Source organism: Pseudophryne corroboree, chromosome 11 (genome assembly GCF_028390025.1).
Source record: "Pseudophryne corroboree isolate aPseCor3 chromosome 11, aPseCor3.hap2, whole genome shotgun sequence".
NCBI lineage: Eukaryota > Metazoa > Chordata > Amphibia > Anura > Myobatrachidae > Pseudophryne > Pseudophryne corroboree.
The window spans coordinates 157,910,393-157,930,599 of NC_086454.1; positions in this window are offsets into that span (position 1 = coordinate 157,910,393).

The following is a 20,207-nucleotide window of genomic DNA, read 5'->3' on the forward strand; positions in this document are numbered from 1 at the left end:
GGGGGGAATTCCTACTTTCCCTGGATATCAAGGATGCGTACCTTCACATTCCGATCTGGCCACCTCACCAGGCTTATCTAAGATTTGCACTGCAGGACTGTCACTATCAGTTCCAGACAATGCCGTTTGGCCTCTCCACGGCACCGAGGGTGTTCACCAAGGTCATGGCAGAGATAATGCTCCTCCGCAGCATGCAGGGAGTGAACATAATTCCATATCTGGACGATCTACTGATAAAAGCATCTTCTAGGGAGAGGCTGTTACAGAGTATTGCTCTCTCAACTCAACTATTCCAAGCTCATGGATGGATCCTGAACTTACCAAAGTCACATTTGGAGCCGACAAGGAGACTGCCCTTCCTGGCGATGATACTCGACATGGAAGTGCAGAGGGTGTTTCTACCGGTGGAGAATGCGTTGGTGATCCAATCAATGGTTCGGGATGTCATGAAGCCAGAACGGGTATCGGTTCATCAGTGCATTCGCCTTTTGGGAAAGATGGTAGCCTCCTACGAGGCTCTGCAGTACGGAAGATTCCATGCAAGGTTCTTCCAGCTGGATCTCACCAAAAGCCAGAATTTCACTCCTCTGGTGGCTGCAAACTTCTCACTTACTCAAGAGCTGCAGGTTTGGGATTCAGACTTCTAACCACGGATGCAAGTCTCAGAGGTTGGGGAGCAGTCACCCAAGGGGAAAGCATCCAGGGAAAGTGGTCACGTCTGGAATCCACCCTTCCAATAAACATTCTGGAACTCAGGGCCATATACAACGCTCTTCTACAAGCGGCTTATCTTCTGTGAGATCAGGCCATTCAGGTTCAGTCGGACAATGTCACGGTAGTGTCCTACATAAACAGGCAGGGCGGAACGAAGAGCAGAGCTACAATGTAAGAGGTAACAAGAATCCTCCTCTGGGCAGAAAGGCACGCGGTGGCGCTGTCGGCGATCTTCATTCTGGGAGTGGACAACTGGGAAGCAGATTTCCTCAGCAGACACAATCTCCATCCAGGAGAATGGGGCCTCCACCCGGAGGTATTCGCAGAGGTTTCAAGCCGATGGGGTGTACCTCAGATAGACATGATGGCCTCTCACCTCAACAAGAAGCTTTGGAGGTACTGTTCCAGGTCAAGGGACCCACAAGCAGTGGCGGTGGACGCCCTGGTAACTCTGTGGGTGTTCCAGTCAGTGTATGTGTTCCCACCACTACCACTCATCCCAAGGATTCTCAAACTAATAAAAAGAACAAGAGTTCAGGCGATCCTCATTGCTCCGGACTGGCCAAGAAGGGCTTGGTACGCGAATCTTCTGGAATTACTGCTGGAGGATCCGAGGCCTCTTCCTCTTCGCGAGGACCTTCTGCAACAGGGGCCGTTCGCCTATTAAGACTTACCACGGGTACGTTTGACAGCATGGAGGTTGAACGCTAGATCTTAGCTCGGAAGGGCATTCCGAACACAGTCATTCCTACTCTGATACAAGCTAGGAAGGGAGTAATGTCTAAGCATTACCATCGGATTTGGAAAAAGTATGTGTCTTGGTGTGAAACCAAGAAGTTTCCTACGGTGGAGTTTCAACTTGGACGGTTTATCCTCTTTCTGCAAGCAGGTGTGGATGTGGGCCTACGCTTGGGCTCCATTAAGGTCCAGATTTCGTCCTTTTCCATTTTCTTCCAGAAACAACTGGCTGCTCTCCATGAGGTTCAGACATTCTTGAACGGAGTTCTGCACATTCAACCACCCTTTGTGCCTCCTACGGCTCCTTGGGATCTTAACGTGGTGTTGCAGTTTTTGCAATCAGATTGGTTTGAGCCTTTTCAGAAGGTAGATGTAAAGTTTCTTACGTGGAAGGCTGTCACACTGTTGGCCTTGGCATCTGCAAGACGTGTGTCAGAATAGAGGGCATTGTCGCACAAGAGCCCCTACTTGATTTTCCATGAGGATAGAGCTGAGCTCAGAACGCGTCAGCAATTTCTTCCAAAGGTTGTATCGGATTTTCATATCAACCAACCTATTGTAGTGCCAGTAGCTACTGACACCTCAATTTCCTCAAAGTCCTTGGATGTTGTGCGGGCTTTGAAAATATATGTGAAGAGAACTTCTCGTCACAGGAAGTCGGACGCACTATTTGTCCTTTATGATCCCAACAAGGTTGGGTGTCCTGCTTCTAAGCAGACGATTTCTTGCTGGATCAGGCTTACTATGCAGCATGCTTATTCTATGGCAGGCTTGCGGATTCCAAGATCTGTTCAGGCACACTCTACTCTTAAAGTCGGTTCTTCCTGGGCGGCTGCCCGGGGTGTCTCAGCTTTACAGCTTTGCCAAGCAGCTACTTGGTCAGGGTCGAACACGTTTGCTAAGTTCTACAAGATCGATACTTTGGCCGCTGAGGACCTTATGTTTGGTCAATTTGTTCTGCAGGAACCTCAGCACTCTCCCTCCCGTACTGGGAGCTTTGGTACATCCCCATGGTACTAAATGGAACCCCAGCATTCTCTAGGACGTAAGAGAAAATAGGATTTTATATACCTACAGGTAAATCCTTTTCTCATAGTCCGTAGAGGATGCTAGGCGCCCGCCCAGTGCTTCGTATTCCTGCATTGTTACTTGGCTAAGTATTGTTGGTTCAGTCATTGCTGAATCGTTTCAAGTTGGTTAGCTTGGCTTTCCTTTAGTTATATGTAAGCTGGTGTGAATCTCACCACTATCTGTGTATTTCCTTCTTCGAAGTATGTCCGTCTCTTTGGGCACAGTTTCTAGACTGAGTCTGGTAGGAGGGGCATAGAGGGAGGAGCCAGCCCACACTATTAAACTCTTAAAGTGCCAGTGGCTCCTAGTGGACCCGTCTATACCCCATGGTACTAAATGGAACCCCAGCATCCTGTACGGACTACGAGAAAAGGCTTTACCGGTAGGTATATAAAATCCTATTTTCTTTCGGAAAAAGAATACCAACAGTACAGAAAAAATACAACAGTACAGAAAAAAAATTACAACAATACAATTTATGCAATATGATACTTTACTATGGCCTAGCTGTGAAGAAAAAAACAAAACAATATTCAACAGAAAAGTAATTGGTAATACAATGCATAATAATGTGTCAATGCAAAAGAATCAGTACAGTAATAAAATTTATACTTGCGTGTCCGGGGGTGTCAGGACCTCCTGCAGCAGCAACTACTCACGGATATCTGTGTTGGCTCCTTCCAGCTGTTCCCAGAGCCCTGTTTGGCACCTTGGCCCTCATTCCGAGTTGATCGGTCGCAAGGCGAATTTAGCAGAGTTACACACGCTAAGCCGCCGCCTACTGGGAGTGAATCTTAGCTTCTTAAAATTGCGACCGATGTATTCGCAATATTGCGATTACTAACTACTTAGCAGTTTCAGAGTAGCTTCAGACTTACTCTGCCTGTGCGATCAGTTCAGTGCTTGTCGTTCCTGGTTGACGTCACAAACACACCCAGCGTTCGCCCAGGCACTCCCACCGTTTCTCCGGCCACTCCTGCGTTTTTTCCGGAAACGGTAGCGTTTTCAGCCACACGCCCCTGAAACGCCGTGTTTCCGCCCAGTAACACCCATTTCCTGTCAATCACATTACGTTCGCCGGAGCGATGAAAAAGCCGTGAGTAAAATTACTTTCTACATAGCAAAGTTACTTGGCGCAGTCGCAGTGCGAACATTGCGCATGCGTACTAAGCGGATTTTCATTGCAATGCGATGAAAAATACCGAGCGAACAACTCGGAATGAGGGCCCTTGTTCGTTCACAGTGGGGGTAATTCCCAGTTGATCGCAGCAGGAAATTTTTTAGCAGTTGGGCAAAACCATGGGGGTCATTCCGAGTTGTTCGCTCGCAAGCTGCTTTTAGCAGCTTTGCACACGCTAAGCCGCCGCCTACTGGGAGTGAATCTTAGCTTATCAAAATTGCGAACGAAAGATTAGCAGAATTGCGAATAGACACTTCTTAGCAGTTTCTGAGTTGCTCCAGACTTACTCGGCATCTGCGATCAGTTCAGTGCTTGTCGTTCCTGGTTTGACGTCACAAACACACCCAGCGTTCGCCCAGACACTCCTCCATTTCTCCAGCCACTCCCGCGTTTTTCCCAGAAACGGTAGCGTTTTTTCACACACTCCCATAAAACGCCCTGTTTCCGCCCAGAAACACCCACTTCCTGTCAATCACACTCCGATCACCAGAACGAAGAAAAAACCTCGTAATGCCGTGAGTAAAAAACCTAACTGCATAGCAAATTTACTTGGCGCAGTCGCACTGCGGACATTGGGGGTCATTCCGAGTTGTTCGCACGCAAGCTGCTTTTAGCAGCTTTACACATGCTAAGCCGCCGCCTACTGGGAGTGAATCTTAGCTTCTTAAAATTGCGAACGAAATATTCTCTAAATTGCGACCACACACCTCTTAGCAGTTTCTGAGTAGCTCCAGACTTACTCGGCATCTGCGATCAGTTCAGTGCTTGTCGTTCCTGGTTTGACGTCACAAACACACCCAGCGTTCGCCCAGACACTCCTCCGTTTCTCCAGCCACTCCCGCGTTTTTCCCAGAAACGGTAGCATTTTTTCGCACACACCCATAAAACGGCCTGTTTCCGCCCAGAAACACCCACTTCCTGTCAATCACACTCCGATCACCAGAACGAAGAAAAAACCTTGTAATGCCGTGAGTAAAATTCCTAACTGCATAGCAAATTTACTTGGCGCAGTCGCACTGCGGACATTGCGCATGCGCATTAGCGACTAATCGCTCCGTTGCGGGAAAAAAATACTGAGCGAACAACTCGGAATGACCCCCATTGCGCATGCGCATTAGCGACTAATCGCTCCGTTGCGATAAAAAAATAACGAGCGAACAACTCGGAATGACCCCCCATGTACACTACACACCCCACCCAAATCTAACTCTCTCTGCACATGTTATATCTGTCCCTCCGACAGATATAACATGTGCAGAGAGAGTTAGATTTGGGTGGGGTGTGTTCAAACTGAAATCTAAATTGCAGTGTAAAAATAAAGCAGCCAGTATTTACCCTGCACAGAAACAAAATAACCCACCCAAATCTAACTCTCTGCACATGTTATATCTGCCCCCCCTGCAGTGCACATGGTTTTGCCCAACTGCTAAAAAGTTTCCTGCTGCGATCAACTCAGAATTACCCCCAGTGCCCTGCTCCCGGCTCCAATCTCAGTCAGACTCCCTGCTCCCCGGCTCCAGCCTCCGTCAGACTCCCCGCAGTGCCCTGCTCCCGGCTCCAGCCTCAGTCAGACTCCCTGCAGTGCCCGGCTCCATCCTCAGTCAGACTCCCCGCAGTGCCCTGCTCCCGGCACCAGCCTCAGACTCCCCGCAGTGCCCTGCTCCCTGCTCCAGACTCAGTCAGACTTGCTCCTGCAGCACCCCGCCACTGAACAGGGATCTCCACATGGATCTCCCCACGCACCCCCTCTCTCCCTTCTCCTGCACACCGGTGCTCAACTTGCTCCGGCACTCGTGCGCTCCCTCATGCACGCGCGCACACCCCTCGTGCGCGTTGCTTCCAGATTCGTCATCAGCCACCTCCGTCAGTTCAGCTCACCGGGGGCAATCAAATTAGCCCCAATGCAGTGCTCCCCCCCCCCCATGATGCTCCCTAGACCCGCAATAAGTGCAGCGAAAATACATAGGTCCGCAGTTCTCTGTGGGACCCATGTATTTTCGCACAAAAAACTGGTGTTTTTCTCTGTGCCTAATTGGATAGGGTGCTAAAAAAAATCCCAGGTGTTTTTCGTGCCAGCGCCACTATCGCAGGTAATTGGATACCCCCCTGAGAATGCTTTACTGGAAGCTAATTCCCATTATTTTCTAGTGCACACATATTTTGCAGCACTTTCTTTAAAGTTCCAGTCATTCACAGCAGTCCCTATACCAGTGGAACTTACAATACAGTATGTTCCCTATCTCAAGGACATGGACACACACACACACACACACACACACACACACACACACACACACACACACACACACACACACACACACGTTATTTCTCATACGTCCTAGAGGATGCTGGGGTCCACTTCAGTACCATGGGGTATAGACGGTTCCGCAGGAGCCATGGGCACTTTAAGACTTTTTCAGAGTGTGAACTAGCTCCTCCCTCTATGCCCCTCCTCCAGACCTCAGTTTAGAAAATGTGCCCAGGCAGACTGGTCGCACTCTAGTGGAGCTCTACTGAGTTCTACTAAAAGACTTTATGGGGTATATTTACTAAGGTCCCGATTTTGACCGAGATGGTGTTTTTTCTTCAAAGTGTCATCTCGGGAATTCACTAAGCACAAATCTCGGCAGTGATGAGGGCATTCGTATGTTTTTTTGAAGTCCAAGAAAAAAAATACGAATGAATACACCATCGGTCAAATACGCCTGTTATTTGATAGAACTTGGTCATTTACTAAAATTTGTATTTCACAAACACTGCCGGCAATAGCCAAACACTGCCGTGAATAAATACAAATCATAAAAAAAAGCAGTTTTAAAATAGACCTGCTTTTTTTTATCGTGTGCTGATAGGCATGCACGGATCCGTGAGATCCGTGCATGTTTATCAGTGGGAAGGGGTGAAGCAAAACCAGCCTCAGCAGTGAGGTTACTTTCGGTCAACTGCTGACCGCAAAGTTCCCACCATTGGATACAATGGAGCGCATAGGCGCTACATTGTATCTCTGCCGTGTGCTGCCTCACAGACACTACAGGAGCACACAGCCAATCAGGAGGGTGCCACGACGTGGCGCTCCCTGATTGGCAGAAGGGACCCTCTTTGACAGGAGCCAGGGGGGGTCCTGGCAGTCGGGGAAAGGGGTCCCATGTGTAAACATGAGGCCCCTTTCAGTGCGTGGTCGGGTTTCCGTTTTTTTATTTTGCCAAGTACGTGGATTATACAAAGAACAGAAGGTACAATGGATTATGTGAGTATAATTTTTTCAACAGGTACCCCTAGGATTCTACATGGAGAAGAGGACCGAGCCTCGTGTGAACATAGGTAAGTATGTATGTTTGGAGGTGTGCATGTATGTAATAAACTTATACTGTCACGGTGTGTGTGTCCTGTTTTTTTGGGGGTATTTTTTTAGTAGTACTACAGGTACCAGCGGGCCCGGTTTTCCACCGCATGCTGGTACTTGTGGTTCTCCAAGTACCAGCTTGCGGGGGAGGCTTGCTGGGACTTGTACTACTGCTACTAAAAGCAATATTCACATTTTTTTCAAAAGGCTATCAGCCCCCCATCCGCCACCCTTGGATGGGGGGGGACAGCCTCGGGCTTCACCCCTGGCCCTTGGGTGGCTGGAGGGGGGGGACCCCTTGATTTAAGGGGTTCCCACTCCTCCAGGGTACCCCGGCCAGGGTGACTAGTTGGGTATGTAATGCCAGGGCCGCCGGGACCAGTATAAAAGTGTCCCCCGGCTGTGGCATTATGTACCTGGCTAGTGGAGCCCGGTGCTGGTTTCAAAAATACGGGGGACCCCTACGCTTTTTGTCCCACGTATTTTTGGAACCAGGACCAGGCGCAGAGCCCGGTGCTGGTTTATGAAATATGGGGGAACCCCTGTCATTTTTTACCCCATATTTTGTCAACCATGACCGGCTCAAAGAGCCCGAGGCTGGTTTTGCTTAGGGGGGGGACCCCACGCATTTTTTTTTTTAGATTTGTAACAATGTTATTTTTTTTACGAAAGGTGCACAATGAAGCCCTGCACGGATCTCACAGATACGGACGAGATTCATTGTGTTAATGTCGGCAGTGCTTTACTATTCACTCCCGTAAAACACTGCAAAAAAATACAAATTACATCGACATCGGGAAACACGAAAATGCAGAATACGACAGCTTAGTAAATTAGTCTTAATAAATTCAAAAAGTTGCAAATTTACACTTTCGATGTCATTCGTGTTTGAACTTTAACCTCATTCTGAAAAATACGAATTTTAGTAAATATACCCCTATGTTAGGTTTTTTATTTTCAGGGAGACTGCTGGCAATAGTCTCTCTGCTGTGTGAGACTTAGGGGGAAGAAGCAGGAACCAACTTCCTGAATAGTTTCATGGCTCTGCTTCTTGCTGACAGGACACCATTAGCTCCTGAAGGGTACTGAACACTGGCTGCGGCTATGCGCTCACTCCCACAGCACGCCGTCACCCGCCTAACAGAGCCAGAAGTCAGAAGACTGGTGAGTAATATTACCGGAGATCTGCAAGAGGGATCTCCAGTCATCGTGAGAGCTTAAGGTACCGCGCAGCGGGCGGGAACGCTGCGCGAGCATGCTATTCATAACACAGCATACAACAGGGTGCAGGGCGCGCGGTGGGGAGGGGGACGCCCTGGGTAGCGTGAAACCTACTCTGAAACTGGCAAAAGGTAGCATATGATGCCGTGGCATAGTCCTACACCCCCGCCAGTATAAAAAAAATTGTGATGAATTCTGAGGGGAAACGCGCCATTACAGGGGGCGGGGTTTCCTCCTCAGTCAGCCAGCCCACTGCTCAGCGCCATTTTCTCCAAGCAAGCTGCAGGGGAAGAAACGCTGGTCCTCCTCCACTTCTGAATCAAGTATTAGGGTGCAAAAAGGGGGGGCAGAGTGTAAATTGGTGCTCAATTAGACTATTTGGCATTATAAAAGCGCTAAAGGTCTCTGTGGACATTTTAATGACACAGGGATTTTAGTCATTGGCGCTGAGTTGTGAGCTGGCAAGTCCCTTTCTGTGTCCTTCTGACAGATTTTACTGTGGGTCTGTCCCCTATAAGTCCCGGTGTGGTTGTGCATGTGTGGGACATGTCTGAGGCAGGGAGCTCTTCCCCTGAGGGAGCCATTTTAGGGACACAGTGTTGTAATGTGGTGGCGCTGCCGTCACACCACGAGCCTGAATGGGTGAAAGAATTACGTGATAGTGTGAATCATATCAGTAGGAGATTGGATGAGTCTGAGTTTCATGCAGAAACCTGGAGAAAATCCGTGGAAGATGTGATTTTTAATAGTTCTGCTTTTTCATCCACAGGGGACCCCTCTGGGTCACATAAAAGGTCATTTGCACAAGTAGTACAAACTGATACCTACACGGACTCTGACACATAGTATTAACAAATAGGAATAGCAATTAAAAGGATATGCTTTAATAATAGACGGCACTTGGGACCCGACACAAAGGATGTTCTGAGACTGGCAGCATGAATATAACAACAATATAGCTGGAATATGTAGAGTTTGCGCAAAAAGATCCTTGGGTAGATGCACTCAGATGGCATCACCCCACTCAGACACCATGGAAACAAGCAGGAACAAATGATAAATGGGAACCGATGCTGCAGTAATTCATAGCTGAAGTATATGAATGAGGTGGTAACATTGTGACTTGCAGTAGTAGAATGTGGTAAAATATAGGAAAAAAGGCAGGAGATTTTATTAACAATATAAAAGAACGAATTGAAACATTTTATTTTATAATGCCCATAGTGCCCATATATTTGGTGTACTGTACAGCACAACTGCACACTGTGAGCAAACTCTTAGCTGTACAATTATTGGAACAATGATACCTTTGACAGGTATGAGATCCTTAGGTTTAATCGCATAATATACAACCATCATTCTGGTTCAGTAAAATGGAACGAAAATACAAGAACAAGATGTTGGGAGATAGTTTAACCACTGAGGCATATTATGAAGTTCTTGGTAGAAGAGGAGAGTTCTTGATGCATAACATCTTTCTCTAGTGAGTCTACAGCTATTGCAAATCCAGAAGAGAGATGCATGAGGCAGAAGAATAAGATTCCAACAACTCTAAAATAAAAAATACTGAAAATAATGATGAATACTAGAACAATCCAGCACGGTGGTCATGAAGGTAAGTACTGTAGTTATGTGACCTATAGGGACATCCTTAGACACATCATTGGTGGCACCATCGAAACTTGTACGAGCCAAATTGGCAGTTTCTCTGTCTGTGTATGGCCTCCTATATGAGCGTCTGTGTACGCCACCACTGACACGCCCACATCACTCCCATAACACATATAAGATGCGTCCCTGTCCCTGCCCAGGAACGCCCACTACATTTTCAATACAATTCTTAGTACAAGCATCGGAAATAGCAACTGCGACCCTGTACGGACACAATCAGGAAACATGACTGGTGCGACTTATACATAGCAGCAAATGATCGCATTGTTACATCCGCCATCAGCAGTACGTCCACCTCTGAATCAGCCCATATGGGTCTGATTCTGTGACACATGCAAGACTGAATGTATATATTGTGTATGCATCCCTGGCTTCATTTGCATCTTTGAAAATGTACGAACAAGTCAGAGTAGTACGTAGCCCAACTGTTTCTCTGTGGCTGATAAATGGGGCTTTCTGGGTGGCAACAGTACGAACGGATACAAGAGATTTGGTATGTTGGTGCATCTGGTTTTGTCATGGGTGTGTTGACAAATATCTGTTCTATTGTGAACTGTGTGTATACATTGTGGATGGCAAAAACAGATGGATCTCCTGCACCTAGTATAAAATAGGTGTATCTGCCAATGATAGGGGTACTGAGCTGTGCGTATACATTGTGGATGGCAAACACAGATGGATCTCCTGCACCTAGTATAGGGTAGTTGTATTTGCCAATGATACTGAGCTGTGCGTATGCATTGTGGATGGCAAACACAGGTGGATCTCCTGCATATATTATAGGGTAGGTGTTTGTGCCAATTATAGTGTTTTTGGGGTTGGCCCCAACCCCAATTTCATTGTTTATTTTACTATAGAAATGTATTTAGAAATTATTAAATAAATATTAGTATTATTAACTACCACTTAATACAATAGCCACAGAAAGATTGATAAATTCAATCAGAGCAGGCAACAGAAATCTTGGGGTCTGGTGGCCCCCCCGACTTTCACATATTCTCCCCCTGCATCCCGAGCACTGAAAATACAAACAGTCGGAATGCCGACTAGAAGGGACCATTCTCACTCGTGGGTGTCCACGACACCCATAGAGTGGGAATAGAACCTCGTTGCACTCACCCCACCGCCGGTATTCTGCGGCCAGGATCCCATCATCGGGATGCTGACAACCGGGATCCTGGCTGCCGGTCACACGGCCCCAACCTATATATATATATATATATATATATATATATATATATCTCCAGAACAATTGAAGTGGCACTCGCTGTATATCCAATATCATCTGCTGGGGTGCCAAAATTCCAGGGAAAGAGCTTGTATCAACAAGGTCCCATAATATATTCAATTTGATATAAAGAAGGCACTCACCAGACTTGTAATGAATTTGCAAAAGAATTTGTTTATCAAACCTCACATCAGCAGCTTAATCATAGTTGGTCGACGTTTCGGTCCCAAACCGGACCTTTTTCCAGACCAGAATGTACAATCGTCAGAATCACAAACCAAATTACCCTCAGTGTGGAACTACAAGTCCCCCCCCGGGGCCCGCCCGTTATTTCATCACCCAATTACAATCCAAGTTTTCTTATCAGCAAGATTATGTAATTAGTAAACACATATAGCACACTTCACCTCCTGTTAAAGCAACTCAGCTTTTAATATGCATCACATTTAGATTGTTTAGCCAGCGCAATTGCACTCACCTCATTCCCAGTTCAGCATTGACCGACTGGTGGAACGCACGCCGCAGGTGACCCGCAAGGCACTTCCGCCGTCTCTAGTCACTGTATTATCACTTCCGTTTTCTTCGTTTAACACTAAGTACCAGTGGAACGCACGCCGCAGGTGACCCGCATAGCGCTTCCGCATCTCACGTCAAAGTATTATCACTTCCGGATGTGCAAACAAACAAACACTGGAACGCAGCGTGACACGCTACATTATATTGTGTTCAAATATCAATATAGTGTACATATAACTAAATGTAAGTGGCTATAACAGTGTTTATAATTAATATATCACCTGATTAGATCTTAATAAGTCAGACCGCCCAAGCGGGTACCAGCAATTCCACACTGGTTTAAAACGGCATAATGGAAATTTGGTAACCAATACATATACATACATATACAAATAACATATAGTTAAAATCCCTATAGCTAGGACTGAATCACTGGATAACCATGGTGGACCCCCCCAAAATCATGAACATAATTCTAGACTAATCAAAAAATCAAGTCAATTTGATCCGGCATCCAATAATGCCAGTTTAAAAACCTTCTTGCAGGTAATTGACAATGAGATTCGGAAAAGCAATAAGGGTAATGAAGGTTACTCCAATTTATCTAACGCCGAATGGCAGGACTTAGAGATTTAAAACAAAATGTTAACCTGGTTATTAGGAATGCAGATAAGGGAGGAGCTGTAGTCCTCCAGGACTTTGCTGACTATGATTTTGAAATTAAAACACAATTGTCTGATGATAACACCTATATCCAAGTTCCCTACAATCCCATTCCCAGATTTAAAAAGGAGGTTGATAGTTTACTGCTACAGGCACTACAATGTGCATGGATTAATGACGATGTTTTTGGTTACTTATCGGTGACTCACCCTATATGCCCAATTATCTACACCCTCCCTAAGGTGCACAAATCCTTGATAAAACCCCCAGGAAGACCGATAATATCTGCACAAGGATCACTGCTACAACCGCTGGCACGGTTTGTCGATCATTTTTTGCAACCATGTGTAAAGATGATGGATAGTTATATCCGTGATACCGGTGAACTCCTGGGGTTCTTGACTCGGATCACTGAGGATGTATCCACCTGCTTTTTAGCAACCCTAGATGTAACATCACTATACACGGTCATCCCTCATGAAGAAGGGATAACCGCTGTAAGAGAAGCACTGATCAAGGGACCATATGAAGGTCCCCCGATTGAGTTTATATTGAGTTTGATTAGATTGGTACTTGCATGCAATCATTTTCAATACCAGGACGAGTACTATGTACAGTTGGCAGGCACCGCTATGGGTTCTAATTTGGCCCCGGTGTTCGCCAATCTGTACATGGCAAAATATGAACAAGAGAATATTTTGGTGAACTATGCTGAGCATATAGTATGCTATAAGAGATACATTGATGATCTCTTTATTATTTGGCGGGGATCCGCTGAATCATTTCATACCATGGTGGACACCCTTAATGCTCTTAATAGTCCAATTAGATTGACTTGCACAATAAGCGAGTTGACCATTAACTTTTTGGACATTACTATATATAAAGATCCATCTTCACCATCAATACTTGATTACACGCAATACCGTAAGCCCACAGACCGAAATACCCTATTATGGGCATCCAGTCACCACCCGGACAAGTTAAAATCTAACTTACCTGTTTCCCAATTTCTCCGGGTACTAAGAAATAATTCTAATGACATTAACGCTGAAACACAACTGCTTGAGTGCAGACAACGTTTTGTTGAGCGTGGATATGCAGTCTCCGTGGTGGAAAAGTGTTTGGTTAAAGCACGTAAATTACACATGAAAAATACCAGCAGCAAAAATAAGAATCATGACCGTATAATATTTAAGACCAGCTGTAACACCAGTTTGCATACTGTGGAAAGAACAATAAAGAAAAATTGGTCCATGATCAGCACCGACCCCAAATTCAAGAAAGTTGGCAGCAAACCACCTTTACTGAGTGTACAAAGAGAATCTAATCTGAAGGATATGCTGATGAGACCGACCATGCGACCAACGATGTCGACTGGAACTACTTGGTTGAATGTAAATCCAGGATGTTTCAAATGCTTGAGATGCATGACCTGCAGAGCTATGATTACTGGGCGATTCTTCAACCACCCGTTATACGGGACAAAAGTTCAGTTACGACATCATCTGACATGCCTAATGGACCATGTGGTTTATTACCTCACTTGCCCATGTGGGAAAATGTACGTGGGAAAAACTGTGAGAACGTACCGTGAACGTATTAACCAACACAGGTCCTCAATACAATTGGCACTCACCAGCGGCAAAACAAACAAACCAGTGGCTCTTCACTTTATGCAGATGAAACATCAAGTTGCCACACTACGTCATATGATTATTGACTGGATTCTGCCACCCCTACGGGGGGGAGACAGGGGTCTATTACTCCTAAAAAGGGAAGCCTATTGGATACACTATCTGGGAACAGTGTCACCAAGAGGGCTGAATGAACAGAATAATTTAAGTATTTTTCTCTAAATATACCGGACAGTGTGCTTAATAATTTTTGATTAGTCTAGAATTATGTTCATGATTTTGGGGGGGTCCACCATGGTTATCCAGTGATTCAGTCCTAGCTATAGGGATTTTAACTATATGTTATTTGTATATGTATGTATATGTATATGTATTGGTTACCAAATTTCCATTATGCCGTTTTAAACCAGTGTGGAATTGCTGGTACCCGCTTGGGCGGCCTGACTTATTAAGATCTAATCAGGTGATATATTAATTATAAACACTGTTATAGCCACTTACATTTAGTTATATGTACACTATATTGATATTTGAACACAATATAATGTAGCGTGTCACGCTGCGTTCCAGTGTTTGTTTGTTTGCACATCCGGAAGTGATAATACTTTGACGTGAGATGCGGAAGCGCTATGCGGGTCACCTGCGGCGTGCGTTCCACTGGTACTTAGTGTTAAACAAAGAACACGGAAGTGATAATACAGTGACTAGAGATGGCGGAAGTGCCTTGCGGGTCACCTGCGGCGTGCGTTCCACCAGTCGGTCAATGCTGAACTGGGAATGAGGTGAGTGCAATTGCACTGGCTAAACAATCTAAATGTGATGCATATTAAAAGCTGAGTTGCTTTAACAGGAGGTGAAGTGTGCTATATGTGTTTACTAATTACATAATCTTGCTGATAAGAAAACTTGGATTGTAATTGGGTGATGAAATAACGGGCGGGCCCCGGGGGGGTACTTGTAGTTCCACACTGAGGGTCATTTGGTTTGTGATTTTGACGATTGTACATTCTGGTCTGGAAAAATGTCTGGTTTGGGACCGAAGCGTCGACCAACTATGATTAAGCTGCTGATGTGAGGTTTGATAAACAAATTATTTTGCAAATTCATTACAAGTCTGGTGAGTGCCTTCTTTATATCAAATTGAATATATATATATATATATATATATATATGTAAAAGCGCAACGGAATTCTCTACGCTACTCTATGTGAGAAACTGTTATTAAGTAAATATATATATATATATATATACAGTGATCGCAAAAACGCGCTATAGCGCGTATTTTACCTCATAATGAGGATCGGGGACTCGCTTTTACAAAATGAGTGCGTCCCTGGGGACGCGCTCCGTTGTAGGCAGTCCTGTAGCTCCTTTGATCTCTCCGCCGGGTCCCGCTGCCAATCTTGTGGCTTCATTGATGTCTCTGGGTCCAGCGGCCAATCCTGTGGTGCCTTTTAGGTCTAGCGGCCAATCACATGTATACACTGAGGTCTCCCCTCCAATAGCTGGGCTTCCGGGAGGACTAGTAGACGGGGAGGAGGAGCTGTTTGTGCCTTTCACTCCTGTATGCAGCTGCGGCACCCGTACTCAGAAGGCGGCCCGAACTGCAGCGTTAACAGGATTTCTCTGCAGCCACCTGTCTCCTCCCCGTCCCAGCGCTGCTATTCACTTCTCCCCCCTCACCGCCGTGGCCACTCAGGATGCGGGGGCATGCGCCGGTGGATTCCAAGGCTCGGCGCTGCACTTACAACGCTGAGTCCTGAGTGGCCACGGCGGTGAGGGGTAGAAGCGAATAGCAGCGCTGGGACGGGGAAAAGACGGTGGCCGCAGGGAAAGCCAGTTAATGCTGCAGAAGAGGTTACTACATCCCGCCCACAGCAGTGAGGAGCTACAGAGAAGAATTTCAAGCAGCCCCAGGCATGGATGATTCATGTTAGTAATAAACATATGGGAAATTGGGATGGCAACAGCTAACGATTCAAACACTGGGGGTGAGGGCAGTGCCCAGCATACACCAACACAAATGCACACATTGGCCAGCATAGTTACCCCACCCCCATATACCTACCCACACCCTCCATAGCAACACAGTGCCATCACATGCACCCAGTGCTTAAAGTGGTCCTAGAGAGGTGGTGGAACTCACCCCCCTTCCCACGGTGGCAATTCAACAAAGGTATTGCGCGCGCCGTAGGCGCGCGCCGCAAAAAGGGGCGTGGTCTCAAAAAAGGGGCGTGTTACACAATAGTAATAACGCCCACAGTAGTAGCACCCCATAATACACATAATGCCTACAGCAGTAGCACCTCTTATACAATGCCCACAGTGGTAGCGCCCCTTATATAGAGCCCATAGTAGTGGTGCCCCTTATGCAATGCTCGCAATAGCAGTGCCCCTTATGACCCCAGGATTGATGCCCCTTATGAAGTGCCCCCTTTACAATGCCCTCATTAGTAGTGCCCCCAGTAGTAATGCCCTTAATGGTAATGCCCCCAGTCGTTTAGCCCCTGTAGTTATGCCCCTTTGTAGTTTAGCCCCCAGTAGTAATGCCTCCAAGTAGTAATGCCCCCAGTAGTTTAACCCCTGTAGTTACGCCCCCAGTAGTAATGCCACTGTAGTTAAGCCCCAAGTAGTAATGCCCTCCTGTAGTTTGCCCCCTGTAGTTTGCACCCAGTAGTAATGTCTCCCAGTAGTAATGCCACCAGTAGTAATGCCCCCAGTAGATGCCCCTCTGTAGTTTGCCCCCCAGTAGTAATACCCTCCTGTAGTTTGCCCCCCAGTAGTAATACCCTCCTGTAGTAATGCCCCCCAGTAGTAATGCCCCCCAGTAAATGCCCCCCAGTAGATGCCCCTCAGTAGTAATGCCCTCCTGTAGTTTGCCCCCTTGTAGTAATGTCCCCCAGTAGTTCTGCCCCTCAGTAGTCTGTCCCCCAGTAGTAATGCCCTTCTGTAGTTTGCCCCCTGTAGTTTGCTCCCAGTAGTAATGTCCCCCAGTAAATGCCCCCCAGTAGTAATGACCCCAGTAGATGCCCCTCAGTAGTTTGCCCCCCCCAGTAATAATGCCCCCGTAATGACCTCTCAGTAGTTTGCCCCCCAGCTGCTACACAAATAAAAAAAAATAAAAAAACACAGCACACACCATACTTACCAAGTCCCGCTCCGTGTCCGGCCGCTGCAGTCCTCTCGTCGCCCGCTCCTCTGCACTATGAGAGAGACGTCATGACGTCTCTCCCATAGCGCGCACTGACTGAGCCGGAAGGCGGAGCTCAGTACTGAGCTCCTGCCTCCGGCTGCCGCGGGCGCCCGTCATCTCCCTGCAGCGACGGGGGACACATCGCCGGGTTAGGTGAGCCAGAGGAGGCGGAACTGCGTTCCGTCTCCAAGTGGAACTGACGGAACGCAGTTCCGCCCCGTTCCGGCTCACTTTAACCCCTGCATGCACCCCACCAACCACACAGTGCCCATCATACACACCCCCAATAATACCCACACATTGCCCATTATACACACTCTCACAGTGCCAATCATACGCACTCCCCACAACGTGTTCACAGTGCCCATTATACACACACTCATCTGACACCCCCTCCACTGACACCCATATTCACTGTGTGTGGGGACGACAACTGGGGGTCCGAGATGGTGGCTACAATGTGCCTATGTGGTCACCTGGTGCAATGTGTGTAACGTACTCTACCTGGCGCATTGTGTATAACGTGCTCTGCCTGGCGCAATGTGTGTAACGTGCTCTACCTGGCGCAATGTGTGTTACGTGCTCTGCCCGGCGCAATGTGTGTAACGTGCTCTGCCCGGCGCAATGTGTGTAACGTGCTCTGCCCGGCGCAATGTGTGTAACGTGCTCTACCCGGCGCAATGTGTGTAACGTGCTCTACCCGGCGCAATGTGTAGAACGTGCTCTACCCGGCACAATGTGTAGAACGTGCTCTGCCCGGCGCAATGTGTAGAATGTGCTCTGCCTGGCGCATTGTGTAGAACGTGCTCTACCTGGTGCAATGTTTATGTGTGCCCTACCTGGCGCAATGTATATAACGGGTGTGGTTCATCAAATCGACAGTATCTAGGTCGACAATGTTTAGGTCGACCACTATAGGTCGACAGTCACTAGGTCGACATGGATGGAAGGTCGACAGGGTTTCTAGGTCGACATGTGCTAGGTCGACAGGTCTAAACGTCGACATGAGGTTTTTGGGTTTTTTTGGTGTCGTTTTCTTCGTAGAGTGACCGGGATCCCAAATTAGTGCGCCGCGTCCCCTCGCATGGCTCGCTTCGCTTGCCATGCTTCGGGCATGGTGCCTTCGCTCCGCTACCGCTTCGCTCGGCACACTTTACCGTTCCAATCGTAGTCCACGTGGATCGTTAAGTATGAAAAAATTCAAAAAAAGAAAAAAAATGTGAAAAACTCATGTCGACCTTTAGACCTGTCGACCTAGCACATGTCGACCTAGAAATCCTGTCGACCTTCCATCTATGTCGACCTAGTGACTGTCGACCTATAGTGGTCGACCTAAACATTGTCGACCTAGATACTGTCGATCTTCAGACCGGATCCCGTATATAACGTGCTCTACCTGGTGCAATATGTATAACGTGCTCTACCTGCTGCAATATGTATAACGTGCTCTACCTGGCGCAGTGTGCATAGGCGGTTCTACCTGGTGCAATGTATATAAGCGGCACTACTGTGTGGTGTAATGTGAATTGGAACTATTATGTGGTCACACCCCTTCCCCATGAAGCCACGCCCCTTAAATTTTGCAGCGCGCCTTCGGCGCGCACTGCCTCTGCTTTGCAATCTGGCAGGTGGAACATCAATTCACTTTATGCCTAGGGCACCAAAATGTCTAGTTACAGCTCTGGTACAGGGGGTCCTGCATGCTACACAGCCCAGCAGCATTGTCACCCCATCCCCCCACCTTGCAACACTTTTGTAGTGTCCAAACAAGATTAAGATTAATAAGAACCTTCATTCCGATGGGACCCAGAAAAAGAACGGTAGGACCCCAATTTTTGAAAGTGAGGGGTCCCTGGGACCCACTTTTTTTTTGGATCAGCGCGATCACTGATATATATATATATATATATATATATATATATATATAAAATATATTTATCTATACACATATGTACATCTCCCTCGGAATCCTGGCCAGCGTAGCTGCTGCCTTGTCCCATAACTGCCTCCAACAGAGCTGGATCCGGAATAGCGGGCTCACACTTGCTCCGAACAGTCACTGTGTGTGAGAGTCTCCTGTCACTCTGAGGCTGAGCCCACACCACCTACAGCTCGCTGCTCTATTTGGACAAGATGGCTCACATCCCTGCCGCGCACAAAGTGGCATATCATTGGGGCCCCTCTGATCCTTGGGGCCCAGTACAGGTGTCCCTTTTGACCCCCCACCCCTTGTCGAGGGCCCTGAATTCAATTATTCATCTTAAATATTTACATTTTTCATAGTCATGAATTTAGTTTTAGAGATGTGCACCGGACATTTTTCGGGTTTTGTGTTTTGGTTTTGGATTCGGTTCCGCGGCTGTGTTTTGGATTCGGACGCGTTTTGGCAAAACCTCCCTTAAATTTTTTGTCGGATTCGGGTGTGTTTTGGATTCAGGTGTTTTTTTTTCAAAAACCCTCAAAAACAGCGTAAATCATAGAATTTGGGGGTAATTTTGATCCTATAGTATTATTAACCTCAATAACCATAATTTCCACTCATTTCCAGTCTATTCTGAACACCTCACACCTCACAATATTATTTTTAGTCCTAAAATTTGCACCAAGGTCGCTGGATGACTAAGCTAAGCGACCCAAGTGGGCGGCACAAACACCTGGCCCATCTAGGAGTGGCACTGCAGTGTCATACAGGATGGCACTTAAAAAAATAGTCCCCAAACAGCACATGATGCAAAGAAAAGAGAAAAAGAGGTGCACTGTGGTCGCTGGATGGCTAAGCTAAGCGACACAAACACCTCAATATCACAGGAATTATTTGTTCTAATCAATGGTATTATTGGTCCAAATCACTGGAAGAAAATGACAAAATCACTGGAATTATTTGGCAAGATTACTGTAATTAATAATTATAAATCACTGATATTAATTGGTAAAATCTTGCTATCGCCTGCCTAGTGAAGTGGAATCTAGATGGGATTTTGTACCGGGAACACAATAACTTCATCAATTGTCTAAATCCCAATGCACTAATG